This window comes from Dermacentor albipictus, chromosome 1 (genome assembly GCF_038994185.2).
Source record: "Dermacentor albipictus isolate Rhodes 1998 colony chromosome 1, USDA_Dalb.pri_finalv2, whole genome shotgun sequence".
Classification (NCBI taxonomy): domain Eukaryota; kingdom Metazoa; phylum Arthropoda; class Arachnida; order Ixodida; family Ixodidae; genus Dermacentor; species Dermacentor albipictus.
The window spans coordinates 283,258,393-283,279,665 of record NC_091821.1 but is presented as its reverse complement, the minus strand read 5'-3'; the positions used below and the strand labels follow the sequence as shown (position 1 = coordinate 283,279,665).

At 48.0% G+C, this 21,273-nt stretch overlaps 1 long non-coding RNA gene across 1 annotated transcript; it reads right to left on the bottom strand.

The window, feature by feature from the left end:
* Positions 1 to 266: 266 nt before the first annotated feature.
* Positions 267 to 20,888, bottom strand: LOC139057115 (uncharacterized). Its single transcript, XR_011512567.1, has 3 exons — positions 20,267 to 20,888; positions 1,119 to 1,260; positions 267 to 372 (listed from the first exon to the last, which is right to left on the bottom strand). It is a non-coding gene; the product is annotated as an uncharacterized lncRNA (long non-coding RNA).
* Positions 20,889 to 21,273: the final 385 nt, after the last annotated feature.

Sequence of the window (21,273 nt, the reverse complement as noted above, 5' to 3'; positions counted from 1 at the left end):
AACGAGACCAATAATGAATTCGCCAACCGAACTATCGTGTCTGCAATTATGTCAGTGACCGTTGACCATCATTCATCACTAAACGCCGTTCACAGCAGCTGCACGTTCTCAATATATGCGGTGCAGACACGTAAATTTAAACGCATTTCAAATGTTCACATGCGCACATCTTATGCAAAGTTTATTTTTACGATTCATGCCGCAAACTTAAGAGTTGCTTCGTAGCAGCAAATCTGCAAGTGGAGAAAGACTCAAGATGCGCGAGCTTCTAGATCAAATTTATTTCGCACAAGGGAATGGATGAGCAATGGCTGGTGGCAGCAGGGGATGAGTGCTGTTTCTCAGAGCCTTGGGGGGCAGAATTCAAAGCCGCTGGAAAGGCGACAAGTTATTAAGAGTAACAACAGGTTATTTTTACTGGACTAATCACGTAAGATGACAAACTGGCAAAGTAATTATTCACCCATTGGAGACTGTAATACGACAGCACATTTTTCTTTATCTTTTCATGCTACTCAGGTTAATTTAATATAACACAGCGCTTAATAAACGTACAAACATAATTTCACATTCCTCACGTCGACTAAGGGTGATCGAACAAGCAACATATTGCGGGCGTTAAATGCTGAATAAGCTAGCGCAACCGTCTCATAAGCGGGAGCGCACAGTGTTTTCGCTTACTATAAAACAATTAACACCAGCACATCAATCTACTTTACATGAAAAATCAGAAGGCCGACAAAAAATTTTAGAACAACGGAGCCGAGGAAAACCAGGGTGCAGCGAGCAAATTGTACCTGCTAGTATTTACTCTGTTCTGAACACACTTTTCTGTAGCCGCATTGCCAGAACAATCGTACAAGGAACAAAGCGAATTGAGCGAGTTAGTACGTTAACATTCTTGGCGTATATGTGCAGCGCGACACAGACGTGTCATCCTTTCTTGGTACCGTGCCTGTGTCGCGCTGCACGTATACACCAAAAATTGCACAAGTGAACGACCTCTAATTCCAGGAGTACGCATTTCAGCGTGTACAGTAGTGTTACTCAAGGTAAATGCCGCTTTAGTGTAAACAAGCCGTTGCTGTTGTTAAAAACTTTAATCAGACCGAACTCACCTCGGTAAACAAGGTAAACGGACCTCGCATATCCTGGTCCCTTTCGGAGCTGGCCGGTTTCGTTCGTCCGCACGGCACCGCGTAGAAAGCTTTGCCACCTTCCATGCCATTTGTGCAGTCGGGTGCGCTGAACGACGTCATACTGGAATGCAAATGTCAAAACGATGTGTTTCGTACTACTTCACCAAAGTTATTACCTTAATGTCGTCGAATACGGTGCCTTCAACCCGGAGCCGATCAATGCAACGCACGCTCGACGGTCCCCTGATTGCAGTTTCTATGGCACTTACAGAAACGAGTCGGCGCAGCGCGCGTAATGTTGGCTTCAAAGTGCGCAGCTGATCATTTGACGTCATTGTGAGCCACGTGATCACGCTCGGCGAATAGCGGTGCGAGCGGCGCCGGAAAGTTATGCGCAACTCTGCTCCCTGCGGCAGCATATACAGCAACACTACCTCCGAAGAGCACAGGCCACGCTCTCGCATGTTCCCTTTTATAAAGGACCACACAGTATGCACTGCCTTCTTGTCGATGGGCGGCATACAGCGGTGGCGCTGCAACGCTCGGATTGAACGGACGCATTTTATATGTGATCAGTGATTTTCGGACAATTCCTCCTTTTGCCGGCCGCTTACTTTCACTTTTTTTTGCCGCGAACTTGCTACCACCGCTTCGGACCCGGTGGTGCGCTTTCCATACCAAGGTCGCTACCTTGTACACGTTCGAAAAGCCGACGTTTCATTTCACCTCGAGCGATTGTCCAGGCTGCGCCGATATCGCGGCCTCGGCCAAACTAGTCCGATCGCGTGAGACGAAATCAAACGTCGGCTTTTCGAACGTGTACAAGGTATCGGCCCAAGGCAAGCAGGTTTTCATGTTTCTTCGACCTTTTTCTTTCGACCAAACCTGCTGCGGCAGCTAAGCCAAAGAGCTGCCGCGACCTCGACGCGTTCGCGCGCAGCTGCGGTGGTGACGCCGCACCCTGCCGTGCGCAACGCCGTATCGACGATGCCTTACACCGTAGAAGGCACCGATATCACCGCCCAGGAGTTGTCCGACGGCACATGGACGGCGTTCCAGATGCAACGCCGCTACCGACGCCCATCTCCGCCTGAACAACAACCTGCCTGAGCCCAGACGCCGGCCACGACGCTGTCTGCCCCGAATGCGCGGCAACGCGCCCGCCCTCCACCGCCAACCAGGAAGCGTCCACTTCCCCGCCTGCCCTCCGATGACATCAAGATAGTCCTTCGCCCACAGGGCCCGCTCAACCTCCACCCGTCGGCCCCGCCCGATTGGCTGTTGCCATTTACGCAGCCGCCAACGTCGACCAATGCCTGGCAGTTACTGCCGACCAGGATAGAATCCACCCAACTAACAACACAGTGACTGTGAGCACGCCTGACAGTGCTCTTGCAGTATCTTACGCCAAGGTCCGCACCATCACCATCGACACCACAGAAGTCCCGGTCGCCGCCTACGCCCCAGCCCCAGGCAACTCCGTGCGGGGGATTCTGTACCGGGCTTACAGCTATGAAAGCGACGCCGAAATCTTCACCGAGCTTCGGGCTCGCAACCCCGACATCCTTATCGTTGCTGCGTGGCATATGGGCCAGACACGACATTTTGTCGTCACCTTCGCCAACACCAAACTGCCCCGATACATGCGGTATTTGGGCTTCACTTTCGAGGTCTTCCCTTACAAGGGGCGCCTGTCGACTTGTTTCAACTGTTGCAAGCTAAGTAACCGAGCCGATGTGTGCCCCAAACTACGCCAGCCCACTTGCCGCCGCTACGGCATCGCCTAGCGGCGGCAACTAGTCGGCCAACCACCCACTTGTCAAGCCATGTGCATCGTATGCAAAGGCCCACATCCTAGTGGCAGTAGAAGATTTAAATACCGTTTCGTGCCTACCAACCGACCTAAATCTTCCAAATCCTCCACGGACCCTGAAACTGACCACGGCACCTTGTCACGTGGCCATCAGTCTCGTTCTCGGAGCCGCGGCCGCCAACGACCCCCTGGAGATGAGCAGCAGCTCCTGCTACAACAGCCCTAGCCTCTCCCCATCGCACTCTCGGGACTCCCGTTCAAACTCCCAGGATGGCCCGGATACCAAGTCCGCCAGACAGGTCGCGTGGAACACCCCTCCACTTGCTACAAGCCAACCGCCCAACTCGCAGGTAAGGGATCTCGCAGACATGGTTAAACAGCTGCAGCTACAGTTAGCACAGGCAAACGCTAAAATTCATAGCCTTGAGTCTGCACAGGCGCACCCGCAACCGCGGCCGTAGCAGGCGGCTCGCGCTCCCACCACCCACCCCACCAATGACCTCAACATGGACACCGGCCAGCCCAAGTGCAATAAGCACAAGGCACCTCCCTCCTCCTCTACCTCTGACCTTGATGCAAAATTCGAAGCCTTTGACATCCGCTTATCTAAAATAGAGGACGTCCTGAAACGGCTGACCCCCACTATCGACGAGCTCACTGAAGGCTGCACCAACATGGCAGCCAATATTCACACCCTAGCCACACGTCTCGACCTCCTCATGGGCCCTCCGCAAACTGACGCCCTCACAACACCAAAGCCCACTCAGTCACCTGGCCCGTCTCTCTCGACCGAGAGTGCAGCCGCGTGCGCGTCTGCTGGCGGTATTATCAAAACCGACATAGCGTTTCCGCAGCGTCCCGAACCCTACAGGAAACGCGATGGCTAGCGCGCCCATCACAGTACGGCAGTGGAACTGAAGGGGCTTCAAGGCAAAGCCGAGAGCCTTGGAGCATACCCTGCAGGCCCAGCCATTTTCACCCCACATTATAGCACTCCAAGAAACACACCGACACCAAACTCGCCAGCTATACCGCCTACAACCAACCGGTGGCGCGGAATCTCCACCTGAGCCCCGCCATCCTTGTACACCGCAACCTCACCGCCAATCAACTCGATCATGACTACCCCTAAGTCCCACACACTTTCGTGCAGGTCCTTCCAAACAGCCGAACTGAATCCTCACTCAACATGCTGAACGTGTAGAGCCCCCCAAGTGACAAGAGCACTAATGTCGCCGCTCTTCTCCGCAAGGCTAGTGCAAACGCGATCATGCGAATCCAGTACAAGCAATCACTCCGACTCGGATGATTGTGATGCTTCTTTTGGTCATGAATTCTCTGCTGTTAACAGCAAGCTTGACCAACTGAGAGTCACGGTTGAAGCACTCACAACTAATGTGGTGGAACTACTTCAATTTAAAGACACAGTTGAAAAGATGGCCGAAACTCTTACTGAAATTCAAAACTCAATTGAGTTCCTTTCTAATAAATATGAATCTGTAAAGTCTAGCCTGGAAGCTAACCAAACAGAGTTAACTCAGCTACACGCCCGAGTGGAATCACTTTCTGAGACTGTTGACTCTCAAGCTGAGCTACTGGATAAATCAAGGTGCGCAGTTAATGATCTTGCACAGTACAGCAGGCGATGTAACTTTGAAATACATGGCCTCCGAACCAACCCTAATGAGAATTTGATTTCTTTCATGGGAGATCTAGCTCAAAAAGTTGATTTTGCGGAATTTGAAGCGAATACTATTGCTTCAATACATCGAATGCTGAACAGAGACAGTTCGACTCCCCCTATCCTTGCGCAGATGCGTGACGTGGCGTCCAAAGAAAAATGGCTTGCGCTACGCACAAAGCTTTGCAATTTGCCTACGGATGAGTCTCATCCTTGGTTGTATTTGAATGAAAATTTGACAAGGACAAACAAGGAGCTTTTCCAATTTTCCAAGTCTGTCATCCGCATTGAAAAGATGTCTGACCTAGATAAGAGATAAGATCTGCTAAGCATGAGTAATCTCGAATTCCTTGCGTGTGCAAAATTTTCTGAAGCAACAAAATATTTCACAAGTGATGCGCAACTTTCATCTCGCGCAACGCACGTTAATATCCGTAGTATCCGAAAGCAGTGGGATGAATTCATGGCCGTAACTTCATGTTGTCGTTCTACATTTGACGTATTTGTACTGACGGAAATTAACATTTCAGCTGATATTTTTAACCAGTACGCAATACCGGGTTACCAAGCAATTTCATGTACACGACCTGCAAAATAAAGGGGGCGGCATCGCAGTTTTTGTGAGAGACAGTTGGACTATTACAGAGCTAAATTTTGACTTCCAGCAAGCAGAAGTTGTAGCTTTGGGTATAAGCACGCCAGCTCTCTCTTTGATACTCTTTGCAGTATACCGACCCCCCTGCTTTAATGACAGGCTCTTTTTGGCCGAACTTGACACCGCCCTCTCAGCTCACTCGCATGAAGACAATATCTATGTAATAGGCGATATTAACATAGATACCTTTCGCCCTTCTATGACTCTGGTCGCAGATTATCTTGATCTGTTATCAAAATGGGGACTGCAACCAACTATCCAGAAAACAACGCGAGAAGAATTTCTGGCGGGCCAACTGGTCGTCTCTCGCATCGACCATATAAATATAAGAGCTCCGAATTTCGCCCTACAATCTGCTACCGTCGAAGCAAAACTGTCAGACCATTACTTTGTTTGTTGCTCTTTAGCCCGGAAATCGAACTCTCCAACAGCGGATCGCGGCAAAAAAGAAATATCAATATGCGATCCCAAAATCTTCTACAGACTGGCATCTGAATACGATTGGGAAGTGTTCTTGGAGAAAGTGTCCCCGATAGACATTTATGATAAACTTGTTGAACTAGCACAAGAGTTTAAGAAAGCGACTACTCGCGTGGTTGAAATCAGGCAGCGCAATAAAGAAAACTTGTGGATGACCTCCAAAATACTATCAGCTATAAAAGAAAAAGATTTGCTCTGGGCCCAGTCGAAAAGGGCACCTGCTTCTATGCTGCTACGGTCAAAATTTAAGGTTGCGAGAATTAAAGTGAATGCAATGATTCGTCCGGCTAAACGAGTACATTTCCGTAACAAGTTTAAGAAAGCAGGCTCAGATACTAGAAAAACATGGTCTTTGATTAATAATCTAAGAGGTGTCAATAGGCGTGGCAATGATGGAAAAGATTCCGTGTCGTATTTTGGCACTGATGAAGAAAACATAGGTAATGAATTCAACAAGTTTTTCTCACAAGTTTCGGGTAGTACGCAACAGCATCCCTTATTTTGTACTCTTCAGAACAGCACAGTCGAATCGGCACACCTACCTTTGCTAAGTGAGGATGATTTAAGTTCAATTATTTTCGGTCGTAAACGCAATAGATCTATGGGAATGGATGGCATTTCAGTAGATGATCTCCGAACCTTGTTCGACATACTTAAAGGCGTGTTGCTATCGCTGTTCAACAGCATTATCTTAAGTGGCATGATCTCGGCGAAAATGAAAGCGGCAATTATTACCCCAATTCAAAAAGGTGGTCACATAATAGGTATGAGAATTATCGTCCTATTTCAGTCTTGCCCTGTTTAACTCAAATATTAGAAAGACATATGCAGTTTACAATGACAAGTTCCTTAGATGAGCACAAAACCCTGTCACCGCGTCATTAAGCTTTTGTACACGGTAAAGGGACGGAAATGCTTTTGGAGGACTTTTCTGACATGTTAAGTCGTTCTTTTGAATGTAACCAAGTGGTGCGCGCACTGTTTCTGGATGTCAGCAAGGCTTTTGACAGCGTTTGTCACACTGTGTTATTGTGTAAACTGTCCAGGTTACGCTTCCGTGGATTGTTTCTTTCACTTTTGGAAATTTTTTTGCAGCAGAGACCACAATACGTCTCGATTGGGCGGGCAAAGAGCGCTTCTTTTCTAATAAAAGCTGGCGTTCCTCAAGGTTTGATAATTAGTCCCCTGTTATTTAACATCTACGTGACCGACCTTTCAACCGCCGTGCCTGTAGACCTGTATCAGTACTCTGACGATACTGTCCTCGCATCCCAGTCGCCGAACTACTCTGACTCCCTTTCTTCTCTTCAAGCTGCAGCAACTATTGCTATGGACTGGTTCTCACACAACCTAATCAAAGTAAACAGCTCTAAGACTCAACTTATATACTTTCACAGCCCGATGAAGAAAGTAGATTTAAACCAGCAGCTGCTCTTGCGCGGATCTGATTGTCCTCATTGTCAATGTCTACCCCTGAGCTATAAAACTACAGTGAAATACCTAGGATTACACTTTGACAGTGCTCTTTCTTGAAATGACCACTTATCCCACGTTTGTAAAAAGCTCCGAACCGTCTCCTGTGTGCTTTACAACATTAGATACTACATACCGCTTTGAATACGAAAAGTTATTGTAAACGCTCTCGGTTATAGCCTACTGCGTTATGGCATAACGATCTATGGTCACTGTGCAGTTCGTTGGAAGAACAGGATCAATTCTCTCTTACGATCTTTGTTAAAAAATATTGGCTATGATTTAGGCCTGCGCCCCAATTCTGATGTTTTAAGGTATTTTCGCTACCTGATTTTGATCGCCTTTTGATGGAAACGATTGTCCTGAAACATTTTTGGTTTAGTGACTATACGACTCCGTATGTTCCCACGCGGTCTCTTCGACCGAAGGAAGCTTTTTGTATTTCCCGAAGGTTTACAAGGTATGGAGAGCGAGTAAGCGATTTTTACGTTCCATTTTACTTCAATAGGTTGTCTCCAAGTGTTCGCCGGGCAAAAACTAAATACAATATAAGAAAGATGCTGCGATACACTACTTAGTGGGTGTACGATGTTGCACACACGTGCTCCACCACTTGTCAAATGAATCCTGTGAATTCACTGGTTACTGCAGTATTTCTTGAGCTGATCTGAGCATTGTCATGCTATTTTGTTTTCCTTCGTCGCTCTTTATTCTGATGTGTTTTTTATATGTAACTTGGGTTCTGTGTCTATTTTCATTTTGCCACTGTACTAATTTGATGTCCCGTAATTTTTAACGTGCGTTCATGCCTGTGTGTACATCTGCGTGGTTTTGCTGCCCCTCGGGCTCTGCCACTCAAGCCCAATGAGGCTTTGGCAGGCCGGATGTTTGTACATTTTTTAATACTTGGCGCAATGAAGTATTATTATTATTATTATTATTATTATTATTATTATTATTATTATTATTATTATTATTATTATTATTATTACTTACAGTGGGTGACTTTAACGCACCACAAGCCGGGTGGAGTTACCCCGGCAAAGCTTGCAGTCGCAGAAAGCCAAGGTTTGGGACACTGCCCAGACACTGGCTCTGACGCTCCTCCTCGACTCCGAACGGCCCACTCGTTTCGGTAACAGCATCACGAAAGACAGCTGCCCCGACCTAACTTTCGCCCGCAACATCCCCGATGCGCGCTAGGAAAATCTCAGTATGAACATTGGTAGTGATCACTATGTTCTCAGCACTTACTTTACAGCCACATACATCAAGACCCCACACCACACATTCAAACACACCAACTGCGACGCTTTCCGGTACGTACGAGCTCAGCGTCCACGAAGCTTCTTAGAAAACCTCGACACATGGACAGATACTCTGCTCCGCGACGCAGCCAACGTCACCTCCACAGTCACCCAGGAGGAGGGTGGCCCCATCCCAGATGCTAAACTCATGCATATGTGGGAGACCCAGCGCAGCCTCCAAGCTCGCTGGCTCCGACGAAAGCACAACCACCCTCTCAAGCTTCGCTTCGCTCACCTCGAACGAGAGATCGAAGCCTACTCTACCAAACTTAGTCAGGAACAATGGCATCAGACTTGCGACTGGGGATGTCCGACAGTTGGGATGTAAGAACACATGGTTTGTGCTCAAGCACTTGCTTGAGCCTACCCACGCCAAGTCTGCATCACACAAGAATATCAACCGTGTGCTACGCGCGTTTCCAGGCACAAACCAGGAACTCCTCGTTACCTTGAAAAACAAATACATCAACAGCATCACCGACATTCCCATCCCCTTAAATTACAAAAGCTCCCTGAACCCAGACATGGACAGAGACATCATGGCGTCGGGTGTCCGCACCGCTCTCAACCACATCAAGACTACCGCGGCCACCGGCAATGACCGTATCACCAACAAAATGCTCCGCGACCTCGACGCCCAGTCAGTCGCAGCACTTGCGGGCCTTTTCAACCACCACTGGCACGAAGCTCGCCTTCCAGACTCCTGGAAGCATGCCAAGGTAGTCTTCATACCCAAACCAGGCAAACGACTCGATCTGGGCAACCTCCGGCCCATCTCACTCAGGTCTTGCCTGGGGAAGGTTATGGAGCACGTAGTTCTAAACAGACTCCACACAGGCATGGAGGATCTCCACCCCCTCCCACCCCCCCGTGTTTGGGTTCCGGGCTGGACTCTCTACCCAGGACATCATGTGGCAGATACAATACGACATACTCTACACGGGTCCCTTCCGGGTGGCACGCACGATTCTCGGCCTCGACGTCAGTAAAGCGTTCGACAACGTGTCGCATGCTTCTGTACTGACCAAACTCTCGCCGATGAATGTAGGCACTCGCACCTACAACTATATTGCCAACTTTCTCCACAACCCCACCGATTAACTCCACATTGGAGACCTCTGCAGTGACAAGTCCCCATGGGCACCCGGGGAACACCACAGGGAGCTGTTTTGTCCCAGTTCCTATTTAACATTACTATGCGAGGCCTTCCCACACTTCTCGGCACCATACCCGACATCAAGCACTCAGTATACGCCGACGATATCACTCTCTGTACAAACTCTGGCTCGGACGGGTAGGTACAAGATTCACTTCAACAGACAATCCACACCGTCCACACTTACGTGCAGGCAAACGGTCTCGTTTGTTCGCTTACCAAATCTGAACTGTTAGTTATACGAGACAGACGTGTTTGCCGACCCGTCCCCGACCCTCAAGAGCCGATCGCGCTCCGCATTGCCACCCACCCCATACCCGTCGTACAGACCATCCACGCGTTAGGCATGCTGGTGCAGAACAACACGCAGAACTAGGAAGCCATCTAACACCCCCGAACCACAGCCCACCTAATCAACGGTCTAATCCACCACATTGCACCTGCCGCAGGGTAATGCGATAGACCGACCTCTGCCGCCTCACAAAAGCCTAACTCATTAGTAGGATTGTCTACACATACCATTATTACCACCTCCGCCGCAAAGACGAAGAGGCGGAAGTAGCATCATTCGCTCGGCGTACAAGGTGGCAATGGGACTGCCCCAGTCCGCCCGCACACAGCGTATCCTCCAGCTTTGAGTATACAACACCCTCAATGAGCTGATAGAAGCTACCAAGACTGCACAGATACACCGTCTTTCTCGCACCAAACACGGTCGTTACATTCTTAACTGTCTTAAAATCAACCCTACAGGTGACATCCACCACACTGCTCCCCTCCCGACTGGAGTCTGCAGTCGGCTGGTCATAAAACCCATGACCAAGACTATGATACCCGGCCGCCACGATAGGCGCCGCCAAATGAAGGCACAAGCCTTAAACGTCACCTACTGCGCCGACGAACATGTCATGTACGTGGACGCGGCGAAATGCGACTCTAACACATACGTGGCCTGCGTAGCGACGCCAAACACCACTCTCATCAGCGCCGCTACAGTGCGCACACGCTGCTCCACCGCTGCCGAAGAGGTCGCGATCACGCTAGCCATCGCGGACCCCGCACACGCATATTTCTCAGTGACTCTCAACAAGCCATCCAAAATTTCTCGAAAAACTCACTTTTTCTCCCCGCCGCACACATCCTCCGCGGTTTCCCTCTCGACAGAACTGTAAGCTTAGTGTGGGTACGAGCTCACGCGGGGAACTCTGGGAACGAAGGGATCGACCGTTTAGCCCGTGGCCGAACTAACCGGGAGGCTGGCCCCTCGAACCCGGATGCTCTCGCAAATGCCCCCAAATCCTATGCTGACATTACTAACTTCTACAAGGAGAGAAGACGCGTGTACCCGCCTCCCCACCCCGACCTCCACCGAGCGCAAGGCACCATGCTTCGCAGACTGCAAACCAATTCCATTCTCAGTCATCCTATGCTTTATTTAATAACTGGGGGGGGGGGGGGGGGGTATTACAACCCCATCTGTACTATGTGTGACCACGGAGTGTTCGCCACTCGGGCACACATTCTCTGGGGATGCGAGGGTGACCCTCGCCCACCATCATTAGTGCCAGCACCCTCCGAGGAGTGTTGGAAGTAGCTGCTGACAAGAGCAGACAAGAAAACACAACTGGCACTCGTCTCGTGGGCCCAAGACCTGGCCCCCACCTGGGAGCCACACTAGGCCAACCTGCCCTAACTTCCCACCCTGCAGAGGCAAATAAAGTAGTTTCTCTCTCTCTCTCTCACACACTCTTTCTTGTCGATGGACTGCTGCCACTTTACGACGGCGGCTGTCTTCTGTGGGTCAGGGCGGACTCCAGATTTGCTGATGACGTGGCCAAGGAACAGAAGCTCATCGTAAGCGAAACGGCACTTTTCCTGCTTTAGAGTGAGCCCTGATGACTTGATGGCCTCTGGTACTGTCGCAAGCCGCCTAAGGATATCATCGAAATTTCCGGCGAAGACGACGACGTCCACCAAGTAAACTAGACAGGTGTGCTACTTCTACCCTGCTGATACCGTGTCAATTGAGCGCTGGAACGTTGCAGGCGCCGAGCACAGTCCGAACGGTATGACCTTGAACTCATAGAGACCGTCTGGCGTGATGAAGGCGGTCTTTTCGCGATCTCTCTCGTCGACTTCTATTCGCCAGTAGCCAGATATGAGATCCATCGAGGAGAGTTATTTAGCATTGCAGAGCCGATCTGATGCGTCTTCTATCCGTGGGACGAGGTATACGTCCTTCTTAGTGGTCTTGTTAAGACGACGATAATCGACGCAGAAACTTAGGGTTCCATCCTTTTTCTTCACCAAGACTACAGGAGATGCCCATGGCCTTTTTGACGGCTGGATGATGTCGTCGCGCAGCATTTCGTCGACTTGGTGCCTTATAGCCTCACGTTCTCGCGTAGAAACTCGATAAGGGGTCTGGCGGAGTGGTCGAGCACACTCTTCGGTTATTATGCGACGCTTTAATTGCGACTGGCGTTTGTCTAATCCTTGATGACGTCGAAAAGCACTCCTTGTATGGTCGAAGTAAACTTCTGAGCTGTTGCTGCTTAATCATGGGGAGACTTGGATTTATGTTGAAGTCTGGTTTGGGAACTACGGTCGTCGGGGTAGATGCGGCAGAATCCTTAAAATTATATGGTTTTACGTGCCAGAACCACTTTCTCATTATGAGGCACGCCGTAGTGGAGGACTCCGGAAATTTCGACTACCTAAGGTTCTTTAACGTGCACCTAAATCTAAGTACACGGGTGTTTTCGCATTTCGCCCCCATCGAAATGCGGCCGCGTGGCCGGGATTCGATCCCGCGACCTCGTGCTCAGCAGCCAAACACCATAGCCACTGAGCAACCGCGGCGGGTTCATGCGGCAGAATCCGAGAGGACAAATGCATTGCTGGTTTCCACACTTTTGTCGATGTATGCAATCATCGTGGCCTTGTTGATGTGCTTGAACTCCTTGCTGAAGTCTGTCAGCAACACTTTCGTTTTTCCTCCGTGAAGTCGAGCGATCCACCTTTTGCGACACAAATTTCATGGTCGAGTATTAGACGTTGGTCACCCTCGATTACGCCTTCTACATCTGCGGGCGTTTTGGAGCCGAAGGAAATGACAATGCTGGAGCGGGGCGAGATGCTGACTTGATGTTCGAGCACTCTCAAGGCGTGGTGACTACGACAGCTCTCCGGCGGTATCGCCTGATCTTCCGGCAGCATTATCGACTTCGACTTCAGGTCGATGATTGCGCCGTGTTCGTTAAGGAAGTCCATGCCGAGAATGACGTCTCGTGAACACTGTTGGAGGATAATGAAGGTGGAAGGGTAGGTCTGATCCTGAACTGAAATTCTTGCGGTGAAGATTCCACTCGGCGTTATTAGGTGTCCTCCAGCGGTCCGAATTTGAGGGCCTTCCCATGCAGTCTTAACCTTCTTCAACTGGGCGGCGATGGGTCCACTTTTGAAGGAGTAGTCGGCTCCTGTGTCCACTAAGGCGGTGACTGCATTCCTGTCGAGAAGCACGTCGAGATGGGTGGTTCTTTGTCTTGCATTGCAGTTAGGTCTTTGTGTAGGATCCCGGCTGCGTTATGTTGAACTGAAGCAAGAACGTCTCATCGTCCAGTCGTCTTCCTTCGGTGTATTGTTGACTTTATCGCTTCGCCGACACGGCGGCGTGTCGTTGATACATCGTTGAGATCTTCTTTTCGGCGTATTCGTCGGCGGCGGAGGATCTTCGTCAGTTCGGCAAACAGCAACCGCTCCTACATCGGTTGCTGCTCTTAGTTTTCCGGATATGGGCTCGCACACCGGCCCCGGGCTGGGCCAGTGTATGGTCGGCACTGCGGCGACAGGCAGTGGCCTTGTGACACTGAAAGGGACGGTCGTCGAGGGCTCCACTGAGTAGCGGCGAGGTAGTTGGCGATATCGCGAGGTCGTTCGCCAAGCTGTGGTCACGGCGCGTTAACGGCGAACGCTCGCAGTCCCATCTACCGGTATGGGCATCGTTGGCAGACGTGACCTGTTTCTCCGAAGCGGTAGCACATTGTACGGTGGTCAGGAGCGCGCCAGACTTCTGTCTTCCTCGGGTAGTTTCGCTGGACGACGGGTGGGCGAGCTGGCGACGGCGGATGGCGGAACTGCGTCGTTACAGCGCCCTGGCGCGGGCGCGGAAGATTAATCTGATGGCGGGCGACGTCGGCGTAAGTCATCGCGTCAGGCTGGGCCTCCGGTGATTCCGGCTTGCCTTCGGTAAGTTCCAGTGACCGCTGCATTTCTTCTCTCACGACGTCAGTGATCGAGGCAACCTGAGGCTTGGATCTTGGGAACATCCTCTCAAGTTCCTGTCGCACTACCGTTGTGATGGTTTCGGGTAGGTCTTAGGTGCCTAATGATTGAATGTCGGCGTAATTTGCTGGTGCGCGGCGGCTGAATTGCCGGTTCCGCATTTCCAGATTTTTCTCGATGCTTTTGGCCTCGTGAAGAAATTCTTCGACGGTCTTCGGCGGATTTCGTATCATTCCGGCGAAAGGTTCTTGCTTGACGCCACGCTTAAGTAGACGAAGCTTTTTCTCCTCGGACATTTCGGGGTCGGCGTGGCGGAACATGCGCCGCATCTCCTCAGTGAAGATTGCTATGCTTTCGTTCGGTAGTTGTACTCCGGGTTCTAGCATAGCTTCCGCCCTCTCCTTGCGCACGACGCTCGTAAAGGTCCGCAGGAAGCCGCTACGGAACAGGTCCCACGTTGTCAGGGTCGACTCCCGGTTCTCAAACCAGTTTCTCGAGGCGTCTTCTAAGGCGAAGTATACATGCCGCAGCTTGTCGCCGGAGTCCCAGTTGTTGAAAGCTGCGATTCGTTCATAAGTCTCCAGCCAGCTTTCTGGGTCTTCAGACCATGATCAACGGAAGGTTGGTGTGTCCCGAGGTTGTTGCAGCAGAATCGGGGACGCTGAGGCAGCCTTTGGGGTTGATAACTTGGGCTGGATCCCTCTGGTCTTCTCCAGAAGAAGTCCGTATTCAGGTAGCAGTGCTTCTTGCCTACGGCTAGCTCGCTTGGACCGCGGCTTGGATCGCGGCTTTTCGGGGGCGTTCTGTACATGAACGCGCTAGCATCTTTACCAGGACGCAGATGTCACGTGGTGGTGACTATGACAAACACAGTAGCGAAACTGTAAATGCCGAAACTAAATCTGGTGTCCACTTGCCGTTTGAGAATTATCGTCCTATCTCTATTACAAGCAGTTGTTTTAAACTTCTCGAGCATGTTGCAAACTTCATTCATGAATTCCTTAGTGATAACAATGTACAGCCGCGGCCACGTCTGTGTAGAGCGCGCGAGCAGACGGCCTTGCTCTGCGGGGCGACACCTTGCGGCAGTTGCGGGATCTGACACACTGTGCCCAGGAGCATGCGTGGCCTAATATACATGCAGAACTGCATTGCACGAGTGGCAACGTTGAAACGGACAGTCGTTTAACCGAATGTGTACGCTTCCTCAGGGCGCTCTCGGTATCGTCATGCCAAAAGATTACGCGTTTCAGCTGATAACACGCGCCCGACTCTATCGCTCTTTGGGGCATTGTGCGCCCCATAATAGCAATTGCGCGTCGCTCATCCGCTGTGAGTCGGGGAGCCATTGCGAATAAATTCTGCGAAAAGGTTTGACTTCTATGTCTAATATAAGCAGCACGCATGCGATGTTGTCATTTCATTGGCCAATAACAGTATCTCGGATTGGTGAAGCAATAGTTTTTCATATCAAGTGCCCTAACAGAATCGCACACGCTATCACTAACGTGCGCAATTCCCTTGTCATCGCACGTAGTAAGATGGCGCCCTCGGGTAATGCGCACAACCGGCAAAACACGTGCGCTTGCCAACATAATTTCTAGTTTAAAGCAGCTTGCGCCGACCTGCACGTCTATTAGGCCGCGCATGCTCATGGGCACAGTGCGTCAGATCCCGCAACTGCCGCACGGTGTCGCCCCGCAGAGCAAGGCCGTCTGCTCGCGCGCTCTACACAGACGTGACCGCGGCTGTACTATCAAAATTTCAACATGGATTTAGAAAAGGGTTATCCACTGTTACACAACTAGTTACAACTGTGCATGAATTTTCACGAGTGCTTGATGCATCAGGTCAAATAGATGTTCTCTTTCTAGATTTCTGTAAAGCCTTTGACAAAGTGCCACATGGGAAATTGCTGTACAAATTACAGTGCTTGGGGTTACCAAGACAAATAGTTCAATGGATTGGGGCTTACCTTCACAACAGACAACAGTATGTGGTAATAAATGATTCATCATCTGCTATTCTTCATGTGACGTCTGGAGTTCCACAGGGAAGTGTATTGGGACCACTTTTGTTTTTAATTTATGTTAATGACTTGGTTGCTATGATTGATTGAATGTTATGATTCGGATGTTATTTTTCATTTCATTTTATTTGTGCCCATTTACAAGCGAATGGAGGGGGCCAAGGTAAAAGCTGCTTATTGGCAGCTTGAGTGGTTCCTGGCCCCCTTTACATGTTGGCGTAACGGTGGCAAAGAACACTTTCAGAAATGAAAAAAATAAAGAACAGTGGGTTACATCAAAATAAAAACATTTCTTTCATTGAATGCATATAGTTTTACGGAATCATGACGATTTAAATGGTAGTTTTCACCAGACAGATGAGCTCCGATGGTGTCAAGGCATGGATGTCAATGCCGGATTCTAGGTAATAATTTAATAGCCGTGGCAAGGTATTTGCGACCATTTGATGGCCGTAATTTGTCCTCGAGAAGGGTATGAGCCATTTTTCATGGCTGCGCGTCTCATATGTAGGTGTATTCTCTTTTAAGTTTGCTATATTTGTAATTAAGTTGCTTCTATTTTTTACCTGAAAGTAATAGGTGCGTAGGAGGGTTTGTTTGTAGAGACGATGACTTTTTGTTATGTTGTACTTGGTAAAAAGATTCTCAGTGTGCGAGTTGTATGGCACATTTGCGATAGCGCGTATTATCTTTTTTGCATCAATAGTATTTTAGAGTGATTGGAAGCTGATGTCGTGCCCCATACAAGATGGCAATAATTTGCATGTGAGGCAAATAGTGCATTATAAATGATCAATTTAACTGACATTGGTAAAAGGTAGCGATTTCGATGTAGTAAACCTGTTACGCGGCTCAGTTTCTGCAGTACAAAATCCACGTGAGCGTCCCATTGCAATGTGTCGGTAAAATATACGCCAAGTACTTTTACCGTGTCAACAACCTCTATTTTCTCAGTTATAAAATATGTTGTGGGTCAATGGAGTACATGTACCTCTTGTTTTAAAGATGACTGCTTGTGTTTTATTCGAGTTTACTTTTAAAAAGTTGTCCTGGCTCCATTTTGAGAGATGGGTTAGTAGGTTGTTCGCTGCACTGATGAGGCCTGTAAAAGAGTTGTTTGATAAAAAAACACTCGTATCGTCTGCGTAGTTTATGAATTTTGCTTCTCGGTGGATAAGAACTATGTCGTTTATGTAGATGTTAAACAAAAATGGGCTAAGGATACTTCCCTGAGGGACACCTGTTTGTATTTTTCGTGTAGATGATATGTTAGTGTTTATAGCCACATATTGCTGTCGATTTCTTAGGTAGGATGTCAGTAACTGAAGAGGAAGGCCTCTGATGCCATATCTTTCAAGCTTAAGTATTAGGAGGTCATGGTTTATGCAGTCGAATGCTTTTGTGAAATCTATGAATAGACCAATTACAAGTGACTTATTTTCGAGGTTCTGCAGTATATATTCTTTTTGTGCTACTAGTGCTAATTCTGTTGATTTACCTTGTTGAAAACCGTATCGAGCGTCTGTTTTTAGTTTATGTTTATTGCTGAAAGATGTTAATTGGTTAAGAATGATTTTTTCAAGACCTTTAGAAAACTGCGGGAGAATAGATATCGGACGGTAATTTTTTAAATCAAGCTTGTCACCTTTCTTATATAACACAATTACTTTTGCAATTTTCATTTTTTCGGGAAAAGTACCTGATGTTATGCATAAGTTATAAATATAAGCTAACACAGGTGCAATGTCACAAACGACGTGTTTAATAGGTCTTATTTGGAGGCCATCAGCATCGTAGCTACATGAATTTTTCAGTTTGAGAAAAACTGAACAAACCTCGGTAGGTGTTGTCGGTTGGAAAAAAATAGTGTCCATGGTTGCAGGGAATTGAAGTGTACATAGTGGGCTTAGTGATAAATGGGAATCAGTGTCTGTAAAGTAATCATTAAATGCGTTAACTAAATTATCTCCGGTTAAAATGCATCCGTTTACAGAAACTTTATTTATAGGTTCAGTGTTCTGTTTACGTCCCATTAGTTCATTTAACTTGTTCCACATCTTCTCTGTTTGTCCCTCGCATAAAGAAAAAGTACGTAAATAATAGCGATTTCTTGATTTCTTAGCTCTTTATTTAATTTATTTCTAAAAACTTTGAAGGATTTTAGATCCTCGCTGTTCCGAGATTTTATGAACCTGGCATAAAGCTTATCTCTTTTCTTTATTTTTTTTAGAAGCTCTTTGGTCATCCAAGGTTTCCGATAAGCTTTCTGGTTTCTTTTCTTATGTATGAAATGTTGCGCATAAGCAGCTAAGAATTTCTTTAAGAAGATGTTATATGCTGGCTCTGCCTCGTTTTGTTGAAAAACCTCCTTCCAAGATACTTGTCTCAAGGCATCCTGAAAGGCAGTTAGTGTGTGCTCGTTTATTGTCTGAAATGTTTTTTCAGTGTTACCTTTTTCGGTGTCGTTTGCTCTTGTGTGGATAAACATGACTATTGGCATGTGGTCACTGAGAGGACAGTTTAAGACTGCACTAGTTACTAAGAAAGGACTATAGTTCGTTATAAAGAGATCAAGGGTGGTTTTCGTAGTTTCTGTTACTCTCGTGAAGGTTTCAACCACATTTTTACATCCGCTTGCCACAAAAATTCTTTGAAATATCGTTTTCCTAGCACCATCGGAACTCATATCAATGTAGAAGTCTCCTCCTAAGACCACTTTATATTTGTTTTCTGACGCAAATTCTAGCATGCGCTCTAAAAAAATGAAAAAAGGTTCCAATAAACCATCCGGTGGGCGGTAACATACTGCAAAGAGTACACCCGGTGTTTGTACACACAACATTTCACAATTTTCTGTCATACAAGAATACTCGGCTAACAGTTCACATGTTAGAGAATTATCTATCAGAACAGATACTCCTCCACCGCGACGTGAGGTTCGGTTTTTATAAAACACTTTTTTGCAAGGCAGGCGAAAAACATCATCAGAGCAATACCATGTTTCGCTTAGCATGACTACATTACACTGATTATTTATATCAGAAAAAAAGGTTTCTAATTCTGGTAGCTTGCTGGAGACTGATTGAATGTTCATATGTATGAAAGACAGTCCCTTCTTTTGAGTGGCCAATAATGTGAACCAATCCTGCTTGCCAATACATCCCAGATGATTCATTTCGGCAAAGAGTCAAATAATAGCAACAACAAATTGGCGTTCATTGCAATAGAGCACGAAGATCATTTTCACCCTTAACGACAACTGCCGATTCACCGTTTGCCCTACGAACGAGAACTTTTCCATTTGAGTGCCACACGAACTTGTATCCCGCCTCCTTTGCCCATTCTTTGGTAGTGGCGAGGAGTTTCCTCGAGCGAGAGGTTAGGTTTTCTTTAATGAAGATGTTGCCCTGATTGTCTCTTAAGGCTCGCCTTTTGGCAATCCACGCATCCTTCAGTTCCTGCCGTGCAAGACGGATAATAATTCCTCGCATTTTTCCTTGCTTTGCCGGGAGCCTGTGAACTGCCACAACATCTTCCTCGCATAGAGGTTGAAGTTCAAGCTTCTTTGCAAGATCATTTACCCTTTCGAGTAGGTTTTCATTGACAGCCTCAGGTACACCGTGTATCTCAATGTTAAGACGTCTGCTGTGCCATTCAAGTGCGTCTATGTCAGCCTGAATCTGATTGAGCTCCCTCGGAGAAGCGTACTTCTCTATTTTTTCTTCTTTTTGTTTGACAGTGTTTAATTCCATTTCGTGGGTCTCAAGCCTTCGTTGAATTTCATCAAAGTGATCGGAAAGTGTTTGGATGGACTGTTCGATCCCGTCTACCTTGTTTGGCAGACTAACAAGCAAGTTTAGTTTTTGGTCCATTTCAGCAAGTTTTTTGATTATGTCACTTTCATTCTTACATGCTTAGCAGAGGAGGAGCTTTTACTTCCTGTAGGTTTGCAAGACTCGCACTTCCAATTCTTTTTGAATTGATCTCGTTTGCCCTTAATGGCACTTTCAGCAACGCCGGAGCAGGTACCGCTATGATACGAAAATTCACATTGTGAACAAGTCAGAAACAATTCGCTTTCATCTATCACAGAGCGACATTCACAGCAACGCGACATAGTTTGCAGCTGTGCAGGTCTATGACTTTCCAAAATAGGGCAATGAGAGCAACAAATGAACAAAAATTTGTAGATTGGCTGTAGCGGAAAAGAGCGCGTTGCAAGATGAGTAACGTAAAGAAAGAAACTAACCTGAGAAACACAGAAAGAGCGATAAGTGCCGTGTCCTTTGCGCTCCACCGCCACAGCCAATGGGATGGAAACGCCCCCAGCTCAGTTACAAGCTGCGCTTCGTCGACGATGGTGGCGGCACACGTGGTCCGGCTTGCGAACAGAAGGCGCGAAGTTCAAATGTCCAGTTTGGCAGAGGCGATGAAAATGCTTTTGGCAGGTAGCACGCTACTGAAGATGGAAGCAGCTGGGCAGGTCCAAGAAAAGTTGTACTACAGTCCGGTTGTGGTAGCGTTGGGTCCCCAGCCAACCTGAGAAACACAGAAAGAGCGATAAGTGCCGTGTCCTTTGCGCTACACCGCCACAGCCAATGTGATGGAAACGCCCCCAGCTCAGTTACAAGCTGCGCTTCGTCGACGATGGTGGCGGCACACGTGGTCCGGCTTGCGAACAGAAGGCGCGAAGTTCAAATGTCCAGTTTGGCAGAGGCGATGAAAATGCTTTTGGCAGGTAGCACGCTACTGAAGATGGAAGCAGCTGGGCAGGTCCAAGAAAAGTTGTACTACAGTCCGGTTGTGGTAGCGTTGGGTCCCCAGCCAACCTGAGAAACACAGAAAGAGCGATAAGTGCCGTGTCCTTTGCGCTCCACCGCCACAGCCAATCAACATGTGTCTGTACGTTTGTTCGCGGAGGATTGTATCATTTTTAAACAAATTGTATCCCCCAGAGGTCACATTGAATTGCAACATGCACTGAATGTTATTGATGACTGGTGTCAAAAATGGCGCATGAAACTAAATACTCAGAAAACAGTACTACTTCGTATCACCAGGAAACTAAATCCGAGCCAGTTCTGTTATACCCTTAGAAACAATAGCATCTCGATTGTAGGCAAATATAAGTACTTAGGTGTCACCCTCACAAGCAACTTAACTTGGTCAACCCACATTTCTGATATCTGCACATCTGCACTGCGTAAGTTGTGGTTCCTTAAAAGAAAGCTGAAATTCGCACCCTCGCAAACAAAG